Consider the following 17204-nt stretch of genomic DNA (forward strand, 5'->3'; position numbering starts at 1 on the left):
CAGTACAACAAAAAGAACAGTCAGAAAACGACTAGAATAGCACAAAGGCAATTGCAGAAGGGGGACGACTAACAGGTAAGCTGCTGCGGAAAGTGATTTGCAGCCAGGAGACCACGACATTCATTCTGATAGGACCCAAGTACTGGCAGCCATAAGCGGATACCATGAAAGACTGTACAGAGAGACCATAGAGATTATAAAACACCCAGGAATATCAGTAGGAAGGAAGAGGGTGTGAAACTAAATGAATTAGGATTCCGGTGCTGAATAAGATGTGTACCAGAATGAAATTTTCACTCTATTGCGGAGTGTGCGCTGATATGAAACTTCCTGGCGGATTAAAAGTGTGTGCCGGGCCAAAACTCGATCTCGGGACTGGCGGAATTAAGGCTGTGAGGACGGGGCGTTAGTCGTGCTTGGGTAGCTCAGTTGGTAGAGCACTTGAGCCCGAAAGGCAAAGGTTCTGAGTTCGAGTCTCGGCCCGGCACACAGTCTTACTGTGCCAGGAAGTTTCACGATGTGTACCAGTATTCCATCACGTGGTGATAGCAACAGTGGGCGACAGCAGTCGACAACGGCCAATTGCGCTCGGGTATTCAAAACTTATCTGATGATTGTGATAGAAGGAGAAAGAGGAGTCGATAGGGAAGATATAGGGAACCAGTATTAGCACCAGAATTTAAAAGACTGCAAGTACTGACAAGTGCGAGAGTTATCGCACGATCTGCTTGACAGCTCATGCTTCCAAGTTTCTGACAGGGATAACATACAGAAGATTGGAACAGCAAATTGAGGATGTGTTAGATGACGACCTGCTTGGCTTTTAAAAAAGGTGAGGGCACAAGAGAGGCAATTGTGACATGGTGGTTTAAGACAAAAGAAAAATCAAGATACATCCATAAGGTTTGTCGACTTCCTGAAACCGTTCGACAATGTAAAATAGTGCAAGATGTTCGAAACACTGAGGAAAATGGGGGTACGCTATAGGAAGGGCCGGTTCATATATAATACACTCCTGGAAATGGAAAAAAGAACACATTGACACCGGTGTGTCAGACCCACCATACTTGCTCCGGACACTGCGAGAGGGCTGTACAAGCAATGATCACACGCACGGCACAGCGGACACACCAGGAACCGCGGTGTTGGCCGTCGAATGGCGCTAGCTGCGCAGCATTTGTGCACCGCCGTCGTCAGTGTCAGCCAGTTTGCCGTGGCATACGGAGCTCCATCGCAGTCTTTAACACTCGTAGCATGCCGCGACAGCGTGGACGTGAACCGTATGTGCAGTTGACGGACTTTGAGCGAGGGCGTATAGTGGGCATGCGGGAGGCCGGGTGGACGTACCGCCGAATTGCTCAACACGTGGGGCGTGAGGTCTCCACAGTACATCGATGTTGTCGCAAGTGGTCGGCGGAAGGTGCACGTGCCCGTCGACCTGGGACCGGACCGCAGCGACGCACGGATGCACGCCAGGACTGTAGGATCCTACGCAGTGCCGTAGGGGACCGCACCGCCACTTCCCAGCAAATTAGGGACACTGTTGCTCCTGGGGTATCGGCGAGGACCATTCGCAACCGTCTCCATGAAGCTGGGCTACGGTCCCGCACACCGTTAGGCCGTCTTCCGCTCACGCCCCAACATCGTGCAGCCCGCCTCCAGTGGTGTCGCGACAGGCGTGAATGGAGGGACGAATGGAGACGTGTCGTCTTCAGCGATGAGAGTCGCTTCTGCCTTGGTGCCAATGATGGTCGTATGCGTGTTTGGCGCCGTGCAGGTGAGCGCCACAATCAGGACTGCATACGACCGAGGCACACAGGGCCAACACCCGGCATCATGGTGTGGGGAGCGATCTCCTACACTGGCCGTACACCACTGGTGATCGTCGAGGGGACACTGAATAGTGCACGGTACATCCAAACCGTCATCGAACCCATGGTTCTACCATTCCTAGACCGGCAAGGGAACTTGCTGTTCCAACAGGACAATGCACGTCCGCGTGTATCCCGTGCCACCCAACGTGCTCTAGAAGGTGTAAGTCAACTACCCTGGCCAGCAAGATCTCCGGATCTGTCCCCCACTGAGCATGTTTTGGACTGGATGAAGCGTCGTCTCACGCGGTCTGCACGTCCAGCACGAACGCTGGTCCAACTGAGGCGCCAGGTGGAAATGGCATGGCAAGCCGTTCCACAGGACTACATCCAGCATCTCTACGATCGTCTCCATGGGAGAATAGCAGCCTGCATTGCTGCGAAAGGTGGATATACACTGTACTAGTGCCGACATTGTGCATGCTCTGTTGCCTGTGTCTATGTGCCTGTGGTTCTGTCAGTGTGATCATGTGATGTATCTGACCCCAGGAATGTGTCAATAAAGTTTCCCCTTCCTGGGACAATGAATTCACGGTGTTCTTATTTCAATTTCCAGGAGTGTATGTACAAGTGATGAAGAATAGTGGGATATACTGAATGGAACGAACTGTCCAATGAGTACAGAAAATGGACTGAGAGTAAACTAAACCGCTACAGACTTAATGGGCTCGACATGTACACTCTTTCGTACAGGGGGAATGCAGAAACTGATACATTGCACACTTGGGCCATGATTACACTGTTGTATGCGGAAAAACTCGACAAATTCATAGCACGACCCTCTTACATATTAATGCCAGCATGATAGCCTGTCTACCGCCAATGGTAGCGAACGGTATACATCATAGACATTCAGAGCACTCGAATTCTTGGGTAACATTAATTCAAACATTACCTCACCACGCATATCAACTACTGAAAACTTATATCCAATGGCAAAAACTAGGAATATGAAATGCATGAGACTCTTCCATTCTTTTCTGATCTGTGTACTCCCACATGCTGCGTAGATAGTCCCACTCATCTCATGAATACTGTATCTTCAATAGGTTGTGCCTTTTCTACCTTTATAGCTACTTCAAAATCACTGTTCTTCCTAAATTGTACTAAACGCTTTCTCTGCGATTTACTTTCAACAATTAGTTCATGAGCCCACACGAATTGTAAATGGTTGCGAAAATACACTTGACCTCTTAGCCACAAATGATCCTGATCCAATAGAGAGCATCATGATGGATACAAGGAATAGTGAATACAAAATCATTGTAGCGAGGCTCAAAACCATATCAACCAAGCCTCTATAAATAAACGCAAAATATATCTATTTAAAACAACAGATAAAAATTCGCTTGATGCCTTCCTAAGAGAGAGTCTCCATTCCTTCCAAACTAATTACGTAAGTGTAGAGCAGATATGGCACAAATTAAAATATACAATATCGACAGCAATAGATAGATTCATACCGTGTAAGTTAATAAGCAGACTCGCTATAGCAAAAAAGGCATTTCTCGCCAAGAGAAGTCTACTAATATCAAATACCGGCCTTAATTTGAGGAAGAAATTTCTGAGGATGTACGTCTGGAGTACAGAATTGTATGGTAGTGAAACATGGACTGTGGGAAAACCGGAACAGAAGAGAATCGAAGCATTTGAGATGTGGTGCTATAGACGAATGTTGAAAATTAGATGGACTGATAAGGTAAGGAATGAGGAGGTTCTACGCAGAATCGGAGAGGAAAGGAATATGTGGAAAACACTGATAAGGAGAAGGGACAGGATGATAGAACATCTGCTAAGACATGAGGGAATGACTTCCATGGTACTAGAGGGAGCTGTAGACGGCAAAAACTGCGGAGGAAGATAGAGATTGGAATACGTCAAGCAAATAATTGAGGACGTAGGTTGCAAGTGCTACTCTGAGATGAAGAGGTTAGTACAGGAAAGGAATTCGTGGCGGGCCGCATCAAACCAGTCAGTAGACTGATGACCAAAAAAAAAGTTAATAAGAGACGGGAGTGATCCACCGTGGTACTCAAAACACGTCAGACACTGTTGCAGAAGCAACGAAAAAAGCATGCCAAATTTAGAAGAACGCAAAATACCCAAGATTGGCTAAGTTTCACGGAAGCTCGAAATTTAGTGCGGACGTCAATGCGAGATGCTTTAATAGTTTTCACAATGAAACATTGTCTCAAAATATGGTAGAAAACCCAAAGAGATTCGGGTCGTATGTAAAGTACACCGGTGGCAAAAAACAGTCAATACCGTCACTGCGCGACAGCGATGGAAATGTTACCGATTATGGTGCCACTAAAGCGGTGTTACTAAATACAGTTTTCCGTAATTCCTTCACGAAAGAAGACGAAGTAAATATACCAGAATTCGAAACCAGAACAGCTGTTAGCGTGAGTGACATAAAAGTAGACATCTTAGGTGTTGCTAAACGACTCAAATCACTTAAGAAAGGCATGTTTTCCGATCCAGATGGTATACCAATCAGGTTCCTTTCAGAGTATGCAGACAGAATAGCTCCTTTCTTAGCAATCATATACAACCACTCACTTGACGAACGGTTTGTTCCTAAAGACTGGAAACTAGCACAGGTCACAACAATATTCAAGAAAGGAAATAGGAGTAACCCATTGAATTACAGACCCATACCACTGACCTCAATTTGCAGTAGGATTTTGGAACATATACTGTACTCGACCATTATGAATCGTCTTTAAGAAAATGACTTATTGATACATAACCAACACGGATTCAGAAAATATCGTTCTTGTGCAACACAGCTAGCTCTTTATTCCCATGATGTGAAGAGTGCTGTCGACAAGGGATCTCAGATCGATTCCATATTTCTAGATTTCCAGAACGCTTTTGATACCGTTCCTAACAAGCGACTATTAATCAAATTACGTGCATGTGGAGCATCGTCTCAGTTATGTGACTGGATTCGTGATTTCCTCTCAGAGAGGTCACAGTTCGTAGTGATAGACGGTAAATCATCGAGCAGAACAGAAGTGATATCTGGAATTCCGCAAAGTAGTGTCATAAGCCCTCTGCTGTTCCTGATTTACACAGATGATCTAGGTGATAATCTGAGCAGCCCCCTTAGATTGTTTGCAGATGATTCTGTAATTTACTGTCTAGTAAAAAAATCAAACGATCAATTCCAATTACAAAATGATCTAAAGAGAATTTCTGTATGGTGCGAAAAGTGCCGGCCGGTGTGGCCGTGCGGTTCTAGGCGCTTCAGTCTGGAACCGCGTGACCGCTACGGTCGCAGGTTCGAATCCTGCCTGGGGCATGGATGTGTGTGATGTCCTTAGGTTAGTTAGGTTTAAGTAGTTCTAAGTTCTAGGGGACTGATGACCTCAGATGTTAAGTCCCATATTGCTCAGAGCCATTTTGCGAAAAGTGGCAGTTTGCACTAAACAAAGAAAAGTGCTAGGTCATCCACATGGGTCTAAAATTAAATCGATAAATTTAGGATACACGATAAATCGCACAAATCTAAGGGCTGTCATTTCGACTAAATATCTAGGAATTAGAATTACGAGCAGCTTAAATTGGAAAGACCACATAGGTAATATTGTGGGGAAGGAGAAACAAAGACTGCACTTTGTTGGCTGAACACTTAGAAGATGCGACGTCCTATGCTGGAATATTGCTGCACGGTGTGGGATCCTTTCCAGGTAGGATTGACGGAGGATATCCGGAAAGGGCAAAGAAGGGCAGCCCGTTTCGTGTTATCGCGCAGTAGGGGTGAGAATGTCAATGAGATGATACGCGAGTCGGGGTGGCAGGCACAGAAACAAGGACGCTCTTCAGAATGAGATTTTCACTCTGCAGCGGAGTGTGCTCTGATATGAAACTTCCTGGCAGATTAAAACTGTGTGCCGGACCGAGACTCGAACTCGGGAGCTTTGCCTTTCAGGGGCAAGTGCTCTACCAACTGAGCTACCCAAGCACAACTCACGCCTCGTCCTCACAGCTTTACTTCCGCCAGTACCTCGCCTCCTTCCTTCCAAACTTTACAGAAGCTCTCCTGCAAGAGCACTTGCCCGTGAAAGGCAAAGGTCCCGAGTTCGAGTCTCGGTCCGGCACACAGTTTTAATCTGCCAGGAAGGTTCAAGGGCGGTCTTCTTTGCGGCGAGATCTATTTACGAAATTTCAATCACCAACTTTCTCTTCCGAATGCGCAAATATTTTGTTGACACCCAACTACGTAGGGAGAAATGATCATCATAATAAAATAAATGAGAGCACGAACGGAAAGATTTAAGGTTTCCTTTTTCCCACGCGCCATTAGAGTGTGGAATGGTAGAGAAGTAGTATGAAAATGGTTCGATGAACCCTCTGCCAGGCACGTAAGTGTGAATTGCAGAGTAACCATGTAGATGTAGATGTAGATGTAGACTACATTCACACCTTTAGAATCAATAACATATTGGTGAACAGCAGTATCCTGCAAGACTGAGATTCAGGCTGTTGCTATGGGTTCACTGTAGCATAGTCGAACAACACCAGTTCAGAAAGGTCGGGAAGACATTCTGTGGACGACGACTGTGAGGAGATCTGGGAGTCCTCGTTCAGCACTGCATCAGGCGCTAGTTGCAGCTGCTCTGCTCATCGTGTAGCAACCCCGCATTGGGAAGACATCTAGTGCAGCGTGGCTGCTGTGCTGATACCGCCTCCTGTATAACAACGATAGCAATAATAATGTAGTATCAAAAATACGACATACAATCATAATATTAATAATCAGATATGGATTGATATAGTGCGTACCATTAGTACGCTCCTTCCCGGCTGATCACCGGCCGGGGTGGCAGAGCGGTTCTACGCGCTACAGCCTGAAACCGCGCGACCGCTACGGTCGCAGGTTCGAACCCGGCATCGGGCATGGATGTGTGTGATGTCCTTAGGTTAGGTTTAAGTAGTTCTAAGTTCTAGGGGACTGATAACCTCAGAAGTTAAGTCCCATAGTGCTGAGAGCCATTTGAACCATTTTTGAACCAGCTGATCGTTGATGCCTTTGCTGCTGGACAAGTGATAATGCGCGGACTGTCACATTATTATGAAAAACATGCTCAAAGGTTTGGGAACTGATCTTGCACAACATTCACTGCAAAGCAGTGGCGCTCGGCACCGGGAGGGGGGGGGGGGGGTGAGGTGGCGGTTGCTTTCATGTTGATAACACGGATGCAAATTGCTAGGATGCAGGAGGCGCAGGCATTAGAGACCATCACCTCCACACCCCTCCTACCCGTGGTCTTGCCGCGTGGTTCGCAGAGTGACCTTGGAGTTAAGGAAGGGCTTATGCTGCTGTCAGCGGAATATGACATGCGCAGTTGTCTCAGCTGTAATATGACACTGAAGATAAGAAAGTGCTGATGTTGATGTTAGCACTTTTATGGTCCTTACGTCCACTGTCACACTAGTATGGTAAACCGATTCAGGTTCGCTGTTAAACTGGAATATACCAAGAGAGGAGATAACATATAAAGGTGTAATCTCTTCTGAATGGAGAGTGGTTTCAATTAAGATACAGGTTACAGGGATATTTTGTTCCATTTTGGTATGGTTGTGATGAGAAAGTTTTAATGTAATGATAAACTCCAGCCTAGATGCTTGACATACACGAAGCAATATTGTAGCTATGGAATTATGACAGATATTGACATGCGAGGACAGGTAATGAGGGCAATAGCGACCAGGAAACCAACGAAGAAAACAATGTGTCTGGCAATCACGTCACCTACCCAGTCGCAAACAATCAGACTCATCATAGGTAGGAGTGACGCGATCAAGAAGGGATTATTACATACAAACCGTTTGCAGACATTCGTGCCTAACAAGAATCGTCTCCAATTCTCAGTGTTTGTACCGCGTTTAGGGTCACAGTAGTGAAAATGAAGTGCAAAAAATGCTCATGTGGCATTGACGGCCTGGAGTCCACACCTGGAGAAGTTAGGCCGCCGAGTTACAAGTCTTCTCAGTTGACGCCATAGTGGGCGATTTGCTTGTCGATGACGATGAAATGGTGATGACGATAACATCAACTCCATGAGCTCGGAAAATCTCCGACCCGATCCGCAGAGGAGCCCCAGATAACGCCTGAGCTAGGGAAGTCGACGCAATAGTAAGGATTTGGTATGGTCAGAGACTAAATTAATTTTTGTGTATGTTGAGAGAAAATATTTTTCTAAATTTCGGAAATGATTACAACCAAGGGAGCGATTCCTGCAGGCTGCAACAGATCATTCTTCCCAACTGAGATTCTCACTCAATGTTATTCCGAAATGGTTTACTGTTTTATGACAAGATAAATGGCTCCCATTAAAAATACACTACTGGCCATTAAAATTGCTACACCAAGAAGAAATGCAGATGATAGACGGGTATTCATTGGACAAATATATTATACTGGAACTGACATGTGATTACATTTTCAAGCAATTTGGGTGCATAGATCCTGAGAAATCAGTACCCAGAACAACCAACTCTGTTCGTAATAATGGCCTTGATACGCCTTGGCATTGAGTCAAACAGAGCTTGGATGGCGTGTACAGGTACAGCTGCCCTTGCAGCTTCTACACGATACCAAAAGTTTATCAAGTGTAGTGACTGCCGTATCGTAACGGAGTCAGTTGCTCGGCCACCATTGACCAGACGTTTTCAATTGGTGAGAAATCTGGAGAATGTGCTGGCCAGAGCAGCAGTCGAACATTTTCTGTATCCAGAAAGGCCCGTACAGGACCTGGAACATGCGGTTGTGCATTATCCTGCTGAAATGTAGGGTTTCGCAGGGATCGAATGAAGGGTAGAGCCACGGGTGTAACTTCCACTGTTCAAAGTGCCGTCAATGCGAACAGGAGGTGACCGAGACGTGTAACCAATGGCACCCCACACCATCACGCCGGCTGATACGTCAGTATGGCGATGACGAATACGCGCTTCCAATGTGCGTTCACCGCGATGTCGCCAAACACGGATGCAACCATCATGATGCCTTAAACAGAACCTGGCTTTATCCGAAAAAACGACGTTTTGCCATTCGTGCACCCGGTTCGTCGTTGAGTACACCATCGCTGGCGCTCCTGCCTGTCATGCAGCGCCAAGGGTAACCGCAGCCATGGTCTCCGAGGTGATAGTCAATGCTGCTGCAAACGTCGGCCGGCCGAAGTGGCCGCGCGGTTCTGGCGCTGCAGTCTGGAACCGCGAGACCGCTACGGTCGCAGGTTCGAATCTTGCCTCGGGCATGGATGTGTGTGATGTCCTTAGGTTAGTTAGGTTTAACTAGTTCTAAGTTCTAGGGGACTAATGACCTCAGCAGTTGAGTTCCATAGTGCTCAGAGCCCTTTGAACCATTTTTTTGCAAACGTCGTCGAACGGTTCGTGCAGATGGTTGTCGTCTTGCAAACGTCCCCATCTGTTGACTCAGGGATCGAGACGTGGCTGCACGATCAGTTACATCCATGCGGATAAGATACCTGTCATCTCGACTGATACGAGGCCGTTGGGATCCAGCTCGACGTTCCGTATTACCCTCCTGAACCCACCGATTCCACATTCTGCTAACAGTCATTGGATCTCGACCAACGCGAGGAACAATATCGCGATACGTTAAACCGCAATCGCGATAGGCTACAATCCGACCTTTATCAAAGTCGGAAACGTGATGGTACGCATTTCTCCTCCTTACACGAAGCATCACAACAACGTTTCACCAGACAACGCCGGTCAACTGCTGCTTGTGTATGAGAAATCAGTTGGAAACTTTCCTCACGTCAGCACATTGTAGGTGCCGCCACCGGCCCCAACCTTCTGTGAATGCTCTGAAAAGCTAATCATTTGCGTATCACAGCATCTTCTTCCTGTCGGTTAAATTTTGCGCCTGTAGCATGTCATCTTCGTGGTGTAGCAATTATAATGGCTAGAAGTGTACATCTTCACTTGTAGACGATCTACTGTGCTGTATCATATTCGAAAGCCAGGTTGTCATTTTAGGTGAATAAGTTCTGTGTACTTTCAATAAAAATATATTGAGATAGGTAATAAAAGTCATTCAGAATACACCCAAAACGCGTAAATACAACAAGGAGTTATTTTCATTAAGTTATAGTGGTCAATGAGGAGAATTTTCTGACGTACGCAAGTAAATTTAGTATCTGCAAAATTTTACTTTTGTAATTTATTGTATTGACAACAATATTTGTAGTATACCCAATCATCCACGATAAAAATGGTGTTCTGTATGGCACCACGAAACTTACTTGTCTGTGTTACAGATTTGTTTTCTGGGACAAGGAAGAGGGTCTTAACACGTTTACAATCGGCGATACTTTTAAACGACAGTGACACTATTCCTTTAGCCATTTGGTTCTTGAGAGTGACAGATCCAATCAGTGGAGAGAGGCGCTTGTTAAGTCTACCAGAGTGGAGTCGCTAAGCGGATTGGCTTTGAGCCCATTCTTCCGGCTGCAGTAAAACTCCGCCATCATTGCGCCGTTAAAGCTCGACAAGTATCTCATTCCATTAACGGCTCAAAGGAGGCGAATCTCCACATAATAGTCTTATGAAGAGCTCGCTAACGGCCAAAGATGATCTGAACGTAAAACTGGAAGCGAGCTGAAATCGAAAGAAGAAAAGAAAACCGCTTCTTGATTGTATGCTATGATGTGAACAGTTATATTGTGGTTAACCGAGCCACATAGGAAACTGCTGGGACTTAAGGTGAGGTTAATGTAAATAAATTGCTATCGTGAACATGAGATGTATATTTTGTGATAAATGCATTTCGTTTTTTTTTTTTTTTTATATATGAAACATCTTCGGTGGCCCGTAATACAGGTCTCTTTTACAAACAGTATACAGGTATCCTTCAATAAAATTCTTCAGGGTATCAGACCGCATCGTCATAATTTAAAATGCGCCAACGTTTCGGCCAGCGTTGCAGCTAGCCTTCATCAGGGCTTCTGATACCCTGAAGAATTTTATTGAAGAAGACAACGGCCACGGAAGCCTACGCTTACAATATACAGGTATGTTATTTACGTTAAACAATGATTCCAGATACGTTATAGTATTACAGTGTTTCGTAATTTTCTAGGTTTTTAGTAATTTAAATATTTTTGGATAACAAGTTCCGTAAAACTGAAATACAATTTGGTTCCACTTACAATTTTCTGATTCTATTATTCCACATGTGTGCGTACACCAAGATATCCGATTTCCGGTGTCTTAGAACAAATTTCAGCTAAACACTCCCCATTCATTGTGTGTTGATTGTGAGTTTCTGCGGTACGGTGCTGCCAACTTTCACTGCGTTTTTTTTTTTTTTTTTACTTTTTGTATGCGGTACCTGTATGTAGTTTGATATACGAAAGAATGGAATATATCTTTCAAGGGTAGGCTAAACGCTCTTGGTAGCCTTATAGGACTCTATAGTATCTAGTTCGGCTACAACTCCGAATGTAGAACAGTCTGAATAAAGGTAAGCATCAAAAAATAAACATGATTCTACAGACCACAAGTGTCAGGAGCCGTAGAGGCAGAGAACTTCAGTGGCAACTTGTAGAACATCCCGAGTAAATTTCCTAACAAAGGGAGCTGATACCTTCCCTGCCCTAAAATGGACGAGTCATGCAGCTAAAACTGGTGTCAGGGAAAGGGATTCATCTAGGATTCTTCTGAATCTCTTGTCTGAAAATTGCTTCGAACGGGTCGTTAAATAATCGACAATGAAGGACAATTATAACACCTCGCAGTAACTAACAGACCTGAATTTTTCGAGTAGGTCAGCGTCGAGCAGTGAATCGGAGATCCTAAGGCTCACGTCAGGAGAGTGATGCGACAATAATTTAGTGAACATCAAAGTACATTTTGGACAAACGATCTCACTACAAATCCTAAGAACTTTTGGTTATACATGGAAAAACAAAACAAAAAAAGAAAAAAGAAAGAAACGACGCAGTGTCGGTGATTACAGGTATTACAAGGAATTTCAAAGAAACACGATATAATTTCCACAATGTCTAAGTAGTCAACATCATACATTTAGCCCTGATGACAATGATGTGGAGCACCAAAGGGTTAAGATGAGAAGTGTTTTACAATATTCCTTAGACATGTGGCTAAGAAAGTTGTGAGTGGCAACTACCTACCTTAGTTCAACAGCCGAGTTAGAATTCTAACACCACAATCGATAGTGAGTAGTTTATTATGTGAAGTATAATGTGTTTACTCTTTTCTGCTTAACGTCTTTGCATTACTGTAAGGAACTGGAGTTTAGCGAAATATGATTTGTGGAATCATAACTGTGTGTTTATATAATGAAACTGTATTAAACATGTTTGCTTTTGTATGAGAAACTGCAATGTAAAAACTGGTTCATACTTACGGATTTTGTATTGTATAACATAAAATACATAGTGATTCCCCTACGGAAGTGGTTTGGCGTGGAAAGAAAAGGTGGAAGTGGCGGTCAGGCTGAGCGGGAACTGAGAGAGCACAGTAGGCAGTCAGTGGCCAGCAGTTGTGGAGTCAACACCGCAGGTGACAAGTCAGGCGTTCTATGATAGAACGGCCTCGGATGTGGTTACTACTGTAAAAGGGTGCTCTCGCATTCGGAATGGCTGTAAAATTAATATTTACGTCGCCAAGAAGAAATGAAATAGAGCAATAATCCGCCAGATGAGAGACCACGTAGCCGCCACGTGCACGCCACCGCTATTGCGCCACTGCTCCAAAAACTTCAGGAGGTTGTAACAGTATATCAGTATGAACCAGTGTGTTTGCGTGTGTTTCATTTTGCAATAATAATCCAAGTGTTGCAAAAACTGGTATTTGAACCATGAACTTTTCCCCTTCAATCAACCAAGCAGAGTTCTTTCCTCAAAATACTGATATTAATGTATTTTATTTTACGTTGAATATATGAAAAGCTCCAATTTACTTTGAATAGCTTCTAATTTACCAGTGTCATTGCTTAATGTGAAGGAACATTAAGATTGTCAGTCAAAATTACTTACTTCACGAGTAATGTAAGTGGCACATAATATTTATCTGATGAAAAGTTTTAATTTGCTATGAAATATTTCAATAGGAAAGTGCCAGATGGTTAGTACTAATGAATTTAAATGTGATTGGATAAAATCACTTTCTTCACAAGAGACAGAAAAATTTGAAATCAATTGAATATTTGCTTTAATTTGAACTTTCTTACCAATCTAGATAAAAATACTTCCAGTGTATATTGTTTTCAAGCTTTGTGGGCTAAATGATCTTAAGTGGGTTTGTAGTTCAGCATCATTATAATGCAAGGATTTTCTGTAAAGTGTGCTTATTTGTGGGTAAAGGAGTGGTCAGTTTGTAGGCTTCCACTATAATATTTAATAACAGAAAAAGTCATACTAAAAGCAGGTTTCTGTTAATGAACCTAAAATATTGACAAAGTGGAATTCATATGAATTGTGAGTATTGTGAATTATATTCCATTTGTGATATGTATAAGTGTGTTAACCTAAACTTGACTCTGGTCAGATGCTATTTAGTCTCGTGTTAGATTTGAGAACATTTTTTGTGTAGGATAATTAAAGGATTAAGTAATTATTGTAGTCACCAGTGAGAAAGTCTATTTTTGTTCCGGGGAATGCTAGTCTATGCAGTTGAGTGCTACTGCTACCCATTGTGTAGTTTGGTTTGGTTATTGTAGGTGTTCATTGCACTTTTCTGAGAGAGAATCTATGAAGGTCACTTTTGCAGGAGTATATGCAAATCCATTGAAAATAATGTTTTCACATTATTGTGCTTAATTAGGCCGGCGACCGTTTATTATTTCATTTATGTTAAATGAAAAATACAAGCCCTTTTTATTTCTACCGACAGCCATTCAGTTTCGATTCTCTGTATCCATTAAGTTAATGCACGGTCAATGCAAAATCCTCCCAGAGGCTAGCACTTACTGCAGGTTTAGGCCATATATGGGAATTATCAGCCAATTATACTGTTATACGTGGCTACTGGTGACAGAATTGAGAATGTTGTCACTGGGCAAACTGCACGCCGTTGTAATACACTCCTGGAAATGGAAAAAACAACACATTGACACCGGTGTGTCAGACCCACCATACTTGCTCCGGACACTGCGAGAGGGCTGTACAAGCAATTATCACACGCCCGGCACAGCGGACACACCAGGAACCGCGGTGTTGGCCGTCGAATGGCGCTAGCTGCGCAGTATTTGTGCACCGCCGCCGTCAGTGTCAGCCAGTTTGCCGTGGCATACGGAGCTCCATCGCAGTCTTTAACACTGGTAGCATGCCGCGACAGCGTGGACGTGAACCGTATGTGCAGTTGACGGACTTTGAGCGAGGGCGTATAGTGGGCATGCGGGAGGCCGGGTGGACGTACCGCCGAATTGCTCAACACGTGGGGCGTGAGGTCTCCACAGTACATCGATGTTGTCGCCAGTGGTCGGCGGAAGGTGCACGTGCCCGTCGACCTGGGACCGGACCGCAGCGACGCACGGATGCACGCCAAGACCGTAGGATCCTACGCAGTGCCGTAGGGGACCGCACCGCCACTTCCCAGCAAATTAGGGACACTGTTGCTCCTGGGGTATCGGCGAGGACCATTCGCAACCGTCTCCATGAAGCTGGGCTACGGTCCCGCACACCGTTAGGCCGTCTTCCGCTCACGCCCCAACATCGTGCAGCCCGCCTCCAGTGGTGTCGCGACAGGCGTGAATGGAGGGACGAATGGAGACGTGTCGTCTTCAGCGATGAGAGTCGCTTCTGCCTTGGTGCCAATGATGGTCGTATGCGTGTTTGGCGCCGTGCAGGTGAGCGCCACAATCAGGACCGCATACGACCGAGGCACACAGGGCCAACACCCGGCATCATGGTGTGGGGAGCTATCTCCTACACTGGCGGTACACCACTGGTGATCGTCGAGGGGACACTGAATAGTGCACGGTACATCCAAACCGTCATCGAACCCATCGTTCTACCATTCCTAGACCGGCAAGGGAACTTGCTGTTCCAACAGGACAATGCACGTCCGCATGTATCCCGTGCCACCCAACGTGCTCTAGAAGGTGTAAGTCAACTACCCTGGCCAGCAAGATCTCCGGATCTGTCCCCCATTGAGCATGTTTGGGACTGGATGAAGCGTCGTCTCACGCGGTCTGCACGTCCAGCACGAACTCTGGTCCAACTGAGGCGCCAGGTGGAAATGGCATGGCAAGCCGTTCCACAGGACTACATCCAGCATCTCTACGATCGTCTCCATGGGAGAATAGCAGCCTGCATTGCTGCGAAAGGTGGATATACACTGTACTAGTGCCGACATTGTGCATGCTCTGTTGCCTGTGTCTATGTGCCTGTGGTTCTGTCAGTGTGATCATGTGATGTATCTGACCCCAGGAATGTGTCAATCAAGTTTCCCGTTCCTGGGACAATGAATTCACGGTGTTCTTATTTCAATTTCCAGGAGTGTACATGAGGCTTAACTGTGAAGCGTTAGTGTTATAGGTTGTTGAGATACAAAAACGGGTCTCATCTCCGAATTAAGCGAATTGCAAGCGACAACATCAGGAGAGTGATGCGAACAAGAATTCAGTGACCGTCAAAGTAGAATTTGGACATATGATCTGACTGCAAATCCTAAGAACTTCTGGTCATACATGGAAAAACAAAAAAACAAACAAAAAACAACGCAGACGCACCATTAAGGTATTATCCGAAAGGGACGCAAGTAGATAGATGTGCTTCACAGTCAAAAAAATTACTCCAGTTTCAGAAAAATTGAAGTATTCAGGAGAAAGAGCTTCACAAATTGAGAAAGTCAGTAACGTACTGGCCGTTATACTAGCGGTTATTCGGCTTGGCGCTGACAGGGTTGCTGGTTATCCACCTGAGGTATCCATCAGGATATCTGTTCAATTGGTGGGTTAGATCATCAAAATCCCATAATGGTTGGAGGGCTCTGACCGTAACAATGCACACGCTCTCAATTGGCTTCGACATAGGATTAAACAGTCAATCGGCTTCCAGAATGAAATTTTCGCTTTGCAGCGGAGTGTGTAGTGATATAAAACTTCCTGTCAAATTAAAACTGTGTACCGTACCGAGACTCGAACTTGGGAACTTTGCCATTCGCGGGCAAGTGCTCTACCGCGTGAGCCACCCAAGAACGACTCACGACCCGTTGTCACAGCTTCAATTCCGCCAGTACCTCATCTCCTACCTTCCAAACTTCCTCACTCCGCAGAAGCTCTTCTGAAGTTTGGAAGGTAGGAGATGAGGTACTGGCGGAATTGAAGCTGTGACGACGGGTCGTGAGTCGCGCTTGGGTAGCTCAAGCGACAGAACATTTGACTGCGAAAGAGAAAACTCCCGGGTTCGAGTCTCGGTCCTGCACACAATCTGCCAGGAAGTTTCGGAGAATCGGTTGTACATAAACGGTAGATACATTGATCTAGGTTTCGACACCTACTAGGGGTTTCTTCATCAGAATGAAATATTGCTAAATCGTAAAATTACATTGCTAAAAAGCAATAGTCAGAATTAGGAGCACCTCAATAGTGAAATATAACGCTCTAGCCTTCGCTACTTTCAGAATAACATCAGACTCCTATTGGGAATAGATCGTACGACCTTTCTGGTCAAGGCAGGGTTTCGCAAGCATGAAGATCAGCATTAGAAACTCTCAATGTCTATGGGTGGGCATTATCTTGCTGAAATGTAAGCCCAGAATGGCTTCCCATGAAGGGCAACGAAACGGGACTTAGAATATCGTCGACGTACCACTATACTGTAAAAGTGCCATAGAATGTCGTTAGTGTGTATGTATAAAAAGAGTGGGTGTAAAGTTACACCAGTAATTCTTCAAGGAAGCTACGCCCTTGTATAAGTCCTGTATTAGGTAAAACTCGTTAACTTTTGTAATTCGCATGTCTATGGTAAAAGTGATATTTCTACACGGACTCCGTATTTAAAAAATACGGTGTGGAGGACAGCCCCCGTATTTGCTGCAATTTTATTCGATTTACGTTGTCAAATAACTTATCAAAATTTTCAAAAGCCTTTGTGTTTCCTAATTCTTTAATCTTGTTTCAGCTATTATTTCTCTGTTGTTAAGACATTATCCGTGCAGAATCTCCGTTTCCTAGCTCCTCTTTGACGTTATTGTAACAGGCAATCTACAATAGTATTTAATCTTATATTTACTATTTTAGTGAAGATGTTATATCGTGTATTCAACTGGTTACTCTATAATTTTCACAATGTTTGTACTCGCACCTGTTGGACAGATTTTCCACAACAG

This window comes from Schistocerca nitens, chromosome 1, assembly GCF_023898315.1.
Source record: "Schistocerca nitens isolate TAMUIC-IGC-003100 chromosome 1, iqSchNite1.1, whole genome shotgun sequence".
Lineage (NCBI taxonomy): Eukaryota > Metazoa > Arthropoda > Insecta > Orthoptera > Acrididae > Schistocerca > Schistocerca nitens.